The sequence below is a fragment of the Malus sylvestris genome, chromosome 13, assembly GCF_916048215.2.
Source record: "Malus sylvestris chromosome 13, drMalSylv7.2, whole genome shotgun sequence".
NCBI classification, from domain to species: Eukaryota; Viridiplantae; Streptophyta; class Magnoliopsida; order Rosales; family Rosaceae; genus Malus; species Malus sylvestris.
The window spans coordinates 41,510,031-41,517,451 of NC_062272.1; the positions used below are offsets into that span (position 1 = coordinate 41,510,031).

The following is a 7,421-nucleotide window of genomic DNA, read 5'->3' on the forward strand; positions in this document are numbered from 1 at the left end:
ACAGATGGGTGAACATCAAGGATTCAACCACTAAATTTAAATGCACAGTTCCAGTCACTCCATACCTACTATTGCCCTATGATGCTGCTAAGAAGTGGTTGATTATGAAAGAACAAGTAATGTGATCATTAGCTTCAATCCTCTACATCTAACTATAGACATTAACTAAAGCACTAATTGGGAGGCAACCCAATTTTTCTATCTCTTTTCTTTTTATTTTTGTTTATTTTATTTTCTTAGTTTTATTTCAATTACAAAAAATCAAAAAAATCAAAATCAAAATCAAAAAATTGAAAGCACAAAAACAGCAAATTTATTTGTTTATTATTATCTCTACTAATAGAATGCCACAAGTGAGTTTTGGTGTCTCAAGGCTTCACAAAAAATAAATGGACACAAAAACACTTGAAAAAAAAAACTTGAATCATGCAATAAATTATACAGAAATTTAATAAGGGATAAAAGGGTAAAAAAACTAACTACAGAATTTGAATGTGGAGAAAAGTGAAAAATAATAGACAGTTATCAGTTCAGTTATCAGTTCTATTGCAACTTCCCACTATCGAAACTAGAGAGTCTAATGATATTCCCACAATCTGAGTTCAGTTGAAGGTTCAAACTACCACATACCACCGCTATCTACAGATGAATAATCGAAAAAAGCCCATCTTTCAGAACTAGATTTCGAGACGCGTCTTGGAACCCATCCTTCTTCACACCTTCGATCCCGAACGCTCACTTTTAGGAGCCCAATCTTTGGGCCGTGTTCTTCCACCTATGCCACCGCCACCTTCATGTGCTTCTTCACAACTTCAATCCTAGACGCCCACTTTCAGGAGCCCAATCTCCGGGCCGTGTTCCTCCACCTACGCCGCCACCGCATTGCCATCTTCTCCAAGTACCCAACTTCCCAATTTAAAAAACTAGGGTTTATTTTTTTTCCCGTCGTTAATTTGTGTATGTTAAAAGAGATTGGGCATCTACATAACCATGGAACCAGTTTTGATTTTTCACTCTTTTCATTTTCTTTGTTCCTTGTAGATTCATGAAAAGGATTGGGACTAGAAAGTCGAAGCTCTGAAAAATTCCATGGATCACAAAAAGGGAGCAGCAGAGTACCTTTGTTGTTGTTGGTGCAATGCAACTAATCAGGTATGACTCTTAATTATTTTTGGGTTGTCATACTTTGCTTTATCGAGTTTTTCTTTCATTTGGATTAGTCAATTTATTGCTATATTTTTGGTCGGTTTGTTCTTCATAGAGTTTGGAAATATATTCATACTATTGGATGGTCTAAGGCGTGTGTGCAAATTTGGTGCTCTTGGGAATGGAATCTAGATTGTGGATCACTCAATGATTCGACTTATGGTTGCATAGATTTAAGGTTTCTAATATGATTTTCTATCATCCTTCTCCTTACGCTAGAGCTTCTCAACCAACTGGATGGATATATGTTGGATTGTATGGGTGAGGCCAGTTTCCTTTCTCCACTTTTTTATTGATTTCTTTTTAAGTTCATCTATGCCATATAATTGTTTTGGGAATTTATTGGAATTTAATTCAATTCCTCTGTGTTTCATTTTTTTGGTTTCTCTCTTTGGCACACTACCCACGTATCAAATTGGTATGGTCAGATTTTTCGGGGAAAACCTTTTCTCTTCGTCCCCTGCTCTATATTTTCATGTTTTTATTGTCTCTTTTTCTTTTTTCTTTTTTCTTTTTTCTTTATGTATCAGATAGCAACTATGGGTCTATATAGAAAGAAAGTTACCCAGATAAAAGAAGGGAAGTGACTACTAGATTTCCATGGCAACTAGAAGCGGCAAGTGCAATATTTGGTTTATTTGATATTTGATATTTTGTTTAGTGTGTATGATTTAACGAAATGCCTGAGAAAAACCATCGTGATGCTTGGTGAACTTTTTCTACTAAAAAAATGTTTGACAAGAGAAATTCTGAGCAAAAGATGTCTATCATTGAGAAAACATTCTCTTTGCATTCTTTTTTATGGAGAACTTCTTGCATGAATAGATTTTTTTAATAGTGGATTGTTTCTCCGTTCATTGCTGAAATCAAGGCGAAGAAAACGAGGGCAAGGTAGAGGTGAAACAGATCGAGACAGAGTCTTCCTCGATACAACTTTTCAACTCTCAATCCTAATCTTTTATTCCCAATTCTCAACCTCAATCGTTTTGGTCCTGTCAAGCTTAAATAGGGATTACAAACTTGGATGTGCATATTGTATACTTACCATAATTCGTATTGTGTTTCATTTTGGCAAGCTTAAATAGGGATTACACTTGAACTATTAATCGGTAGTGGGTATTTATGCGTTTTATTTAGTGGTTCGCATTACTAATATCAATTCCCAGTCTACATTCTCCTCATCTCTTTTTGGTTAAATATGCTTTGGTGCAATGAATTAGTGGAGCATTCAAACAGAAATACGTGGATCACAAAAAGGGAGCAGCAGAGTAAATATTACTGGGATTAGATCACATGATTATCTAATCTGCCTCACCAAGTGACACAGTCTGTTTTGCTCTTCACCAATTCCATGCGGTTGTTGGATGATTCGAGTTCAATATGTTGGATTGTGTGGGTGAAGCAGGTTTCCTTTATCCACTTTTTATTGATTTCATTTAAGTTCATCAGTGCCATATAATTGTTTTGGGAGTTTATTGAAATTTAATTCAATTCCTCTGTGTTTCATTTTTTTTTGGTTTCTCTCTTTGGCACACTACCCACGTACAATTGAGATCAAATTAGTATGGTCAGATTTTTCGGGGAAAACCTTTTCTCTTCAACCCCTGCTCCATATTTTCATGTTTTTATTGTCTCTTTTTTTTTATTTTTTTTATTTTTACGTATCAGATAGCAACTATGGTTCTATACAGAAAGAAAGTTATCCAGATAAACATAGAGAAGGGAAGTGACTACTTGATTTCCATGGCAATTGGAAGCGGCAAGTCCAATATTTGGTTTATTTGATATTTGATATTTTGTTTAATGTGTAAGTCACTCGTAGCGCAACGTGATTAAAAAAAAAATATCTTTCGCATGCGGTTAGCATGTGCAGAAAGTTATTATTATTTTTTGGTTAATCAATATTTTATTTTGTATTTTATTCTAATTAGATTTTTGTTGTGTGATTTTTAGGTTGCATTTGGATTTGATCGGCCCTCAATGCCCACTACTAAGCACACCCATTCAACTGAATCATACATTCAGCAGCATTCATACATGCTACTCAACGCTTTCATTATTCATCCACATTCATCAAAGAATTCATCATTAACGGAAAGTGTAGAAAATGACACAAGGACATGAATTCAGGAATGCTTACAGTGGGGTTGCTGAGAAGACCTCTGCACTGCTTGGAGCCCCTTTCACTCACTCTCGCATTTAATTAAAAATCTCTATTGCATACAAGTTTGGGGGTGGGGAATCCAAATAGTGCACATAGGTGAACACATACATTTATCCATCCAGACCAAGGATCTAGAATCATGCAACATTCTCTTTTGCTCAACATTCTTCTAATGGAGGCATGGAACCACAGCAAATACATGGCATGAGTATACTGAAGAATAAAATTAGATCCATGGATGCATGCACGAACAAAATTCACAGAGGCAAACTATAGACAATTATCAGAGTTTCATGTGAGTCATCATCCTAATGCTATGAAGAAATTCCACCGGATTTCCAGTTTGCTGTGCTTCGTGTTCTTTATCTTTGCTATCACCGTCACTTTCAAGACTCCTGCACAGAGAGCAAGCATGCATGAGAAATCCTGGCATACATTTTTACCTAATCTATGCTCTGGGGACGAAATCATAGGATGATGGAGTGGAGTTTTTACCTTGTGGGTGTCGGCTCTAAGTACTGGATTTCTTATTTGGGAGCCAACCTGAGACTGACGAATTTGTAGCAAGGATGGCTTAAATGTGGGCGGTGATTGATGGCAGCCAGCTATATCTTGTTTTGGCTGAAGACAGAGGGCTTAGATGCAGATCGATAGATATGGATCGAGACTAAGTTTTGGTGGATCTATTAATTTTTAGGCTTCTGCATGACACTTCTGGGTTGAACCTACAAGCACAATATACACAAACAGATGAGAGAATTTCGTCACATTAATGGCCCCATGCATCAAGTTCAGAATGAAGTTCATACAACTTCTGGTCATGAAACCCGTAAGAAAAAGGAGATATTTACCTTGGTGTGCACTGAGAGTCTGAGACATTGATTCAACATATTGGAGATTCGATTTGCAGAGACATGGAAATTTGGGAATAAACTACAGAAATCCAGCTATGGAGGCACGGCTGGGTATTTGTTTTTGAGTTCGACAATCCAGGACCATTGGAAGATTTTGGAATGACTAGAGAGCTAGGTAGAGATGGTTTTGGCTTTTGGTTACAGAGAAAGGAGGGACATGATAACCGGGTGTGTTCTAGGTTTTTTATGGTGCACGTGTGCACTTGCAGTTGAAGCCCGTTGGGTTGATCCATCTTTCGCTGGATTGGGCTCACTCATGGCTCACTACATTATCTCAGATTGTTAAGCACAAGGGCTCCATGCTTTCCATGCATCAGGACACCATGTCGAACCTCGGTATGTTTATTACCCTTTTTTTTTTTGAGAACTTTAACGAAAAGCACCTAGTACTGTTCACTTTAACAAAAAACCACATTTTTACACTAAAAAGTCAATCCTGGTACTATTGATCGGATCATATTTATATATATTTTTACTTCGAATTCACTCGTCTTTTCTTGGTTAGTTTCTTATATTTTTGAGCTATTTACGTTATTTTTGTGTTTATAGGATCTGTTATGCAAAGAAAATAAAAATAGCACAAATGAGTTTTAAATAATAAATAGAAAGAGTAGAGCACGGCATGATGAGAAAGAGAGGAAGTGGAAATCAAAGAATGAAAATAAACTGCAAAGAAAGGAAGGGAGAGAGCACTGAGACAGAAAGAAAAGAAAAACAGTAGACAAAGAAGAGTGGAAGGAATAAGAAAAGGAAAAGAAGAATAAAAAGAAAGAAGTGGAGTGTGCTGGCTGAAAAGAAAATAATAGAAAATGCTACAAATGGGACGGGATTGAGAGGCTGACACGGACAGCAGAATAGGAAGAATAATAAAGGGAACGAGTGGGGGAGACTGACAGGGGGCTGGAGGAAATAAAAAGAGAACTGACAGGAAGCTGCCTTTGGGCAGCGTGAGAGACAGGAGAGGGAGGACAGAAGGCAGACAGCTGCCTTGCGGCAGCAGAAAACCGACAGAGAGGAAGAAACGGAAGCCGAGGGCAGCAGAGTGACAGTCAGACGTGAGCGTGAAAGACAGAGAGGAAGAAACCTCTGCACTCTCTTATTTCGGTTCTATTTTCCTAAACTCATGTTTAACTTTTGGTTTAAATTGAGAATAATGTGTAACTAATTTTATTTTGGCTAGAGGTTAATTCAAAGCCATGAATATATTTGTAATATGAATTGATTACCTTCAGTTGTGATTTCTGAGTTGTGATTTAATTTGCTTAACTGCTTGATTGATAACTTATTTTTGTATGTCGATTAAGAATGCATACTTAATTTACATACATGAATTTGATGCTAGAATATAAGTGAATTTCACCTAATCGTTATGAACTTATATTCACAAGTAGTGAAGGTTGTTATCCACAATCGTGTTAAGTGAATTCTAGGCTGGATTAACATGCGTATTCCATAGTTATGAATGCCTAGTCAATGTTTATGATTTCCGTTGAACTTAATGATCTTTGTTGAATGTCTCTATCATGCGTATTCTATAGTTAGGGACTTTGATGAGGAATAATTTGGTTGTAATGCGTATTCCATTCAATCCAATGAATCTAGGGAAATCTAAGAGTTAATTTAAGCGGACCTAATTAACTTGGAACATTGTCATTCACAATTTATTGAAAGAACAACTGAAAATCAATTTAGGTTGCATATGTGTCATGTGTGGAGAAGAACCCTCTAGCTAGTCCGTCACCTATCCTTTCACCTTAATTTCATGCTTTTGTCAATTCTGTAATTTATTTAAGTTTAATTTACTTCTCGTCAAAACCAAACCCCCCCAATTATTAAATTATATTATTTAGTTAGTTTTCATTGTTGTTAGTCTTTTAATTCAATTTCCGTCCATTTCAGTTCCTAGTGTCTAATTTGATTGTTTTCATTATTTTGAGTCATTCTAAGTGTGTTTCGAGTTATTAGAGTTTTTAGCCTAGTTTTGTGTCCTTGAGTCTTGTTTAATATTTTTAAATTAATTTAGAATAGATTAGCAATCCCTCCTAATCCCCGGCCTAGAACGATACCCTACTTACATCTATACTACAATTGTCAAAAAGAGGGTTTAATTTGTGTGTCAAGTAATTTTCGCATCAACTATTCACTTTACCCTTTATTTTGTCCTTATCATTAAAACTCAAAGTTTTCAAGCCCTTTTCATTAATTTTCTTTTTTTTATTTAGTTTTTTTTTTTGTTTCTTATTTTGTATTCTGTTTATTTTATGTTTTGTTTTATTTTATTTTCTAAGTTTTATTTCTTTATTTGTGTCGTATTCTTTCTAGTCAAGTTAAAGTTTATATATTATTTTATTTATTTTAGTTTTATTTTTCACACCTTGACGACAATGTGTGATTTAAATTTGGGGGTGGGAAAGTAAAATTTTAGATTTTTAATTTTTGAGACAAATAAAAAAAATTTCAAATTCTAAGTTAATATTCATAGATTATTTTAAACGTTAGAACAAATGAACATGGTGAAGGTTAATCCCACAGTAGAATCTTTTCTATTTATCATTGCTTAGACACTAATTTATAAGCTATACTTTGAAATTTTGCATATTCACTTCAACATGGTTTGTGGGGATTGAGATTGAAGCGCTTACTTTTCGTCTAAGTAATTTTAATTTTTGTTCTAAGTAAAGTAAAGTTAGTTATTATCATAAATAAAGTAATAATTGTTTCATCCGAGACTTTTCTTAGTAACCGAGCCAGTCCTACCTAATCAACAATGATTCTCGCGTCAAACAATAGAGTCTTGGCATGGGGCAGGGTGGTTAGTTGGTTTTGTAGCCTTTTCAACTCGAGTTAATAAGTCCTTAGGGGTGTTCTACACCTAGTGCCCTAAAGCCTTTGTGGTTTGGGAGTCATTGATCTAAAACTCGTTACATGGGTTTGATCAAAAGCTTAAGGGAACTGGCATTGCACGACCACTACTATTAGAGAGAAAAAAATGAAAATAATAATATATATATATCAAATTATTATGTGTGAAGTGTTATATAAAGAGGACGAAAGGTAGGGATTTTAGTCGAGTCTCCTTAACTATGTTGGTTCACTTTACACCAAATAAAGTTCATGAATTCTTTTCTATTTGATTC

At 35.3% G+C, this 7,421-nt stretch overlaps 1 long non-coding RNA gene across 1 annotated transcript; it reads right to left on the reverse strand.

The window, feature by feature from the left end:
* Positions 1-3,275: 3,275 nt before the first annotated feature.
* LOC126594747 (uncharacterized) lies at positions 3,276-4,527 on the reverse strand. Its single transcript, XR_007613408.1, has 3 exons — positions 4,222-4,527; positions 3,866-4,095; positions 3,276-3,765 (listed from the first exon to the last, which is right to left on the reverse strand). It is a non-coding gene; the product is annotated as an uncharacterized LOC126594747 (long non-coding RNA).
* Positions 4,528-7,421: the final 2,894 nt, after the last annotated feature.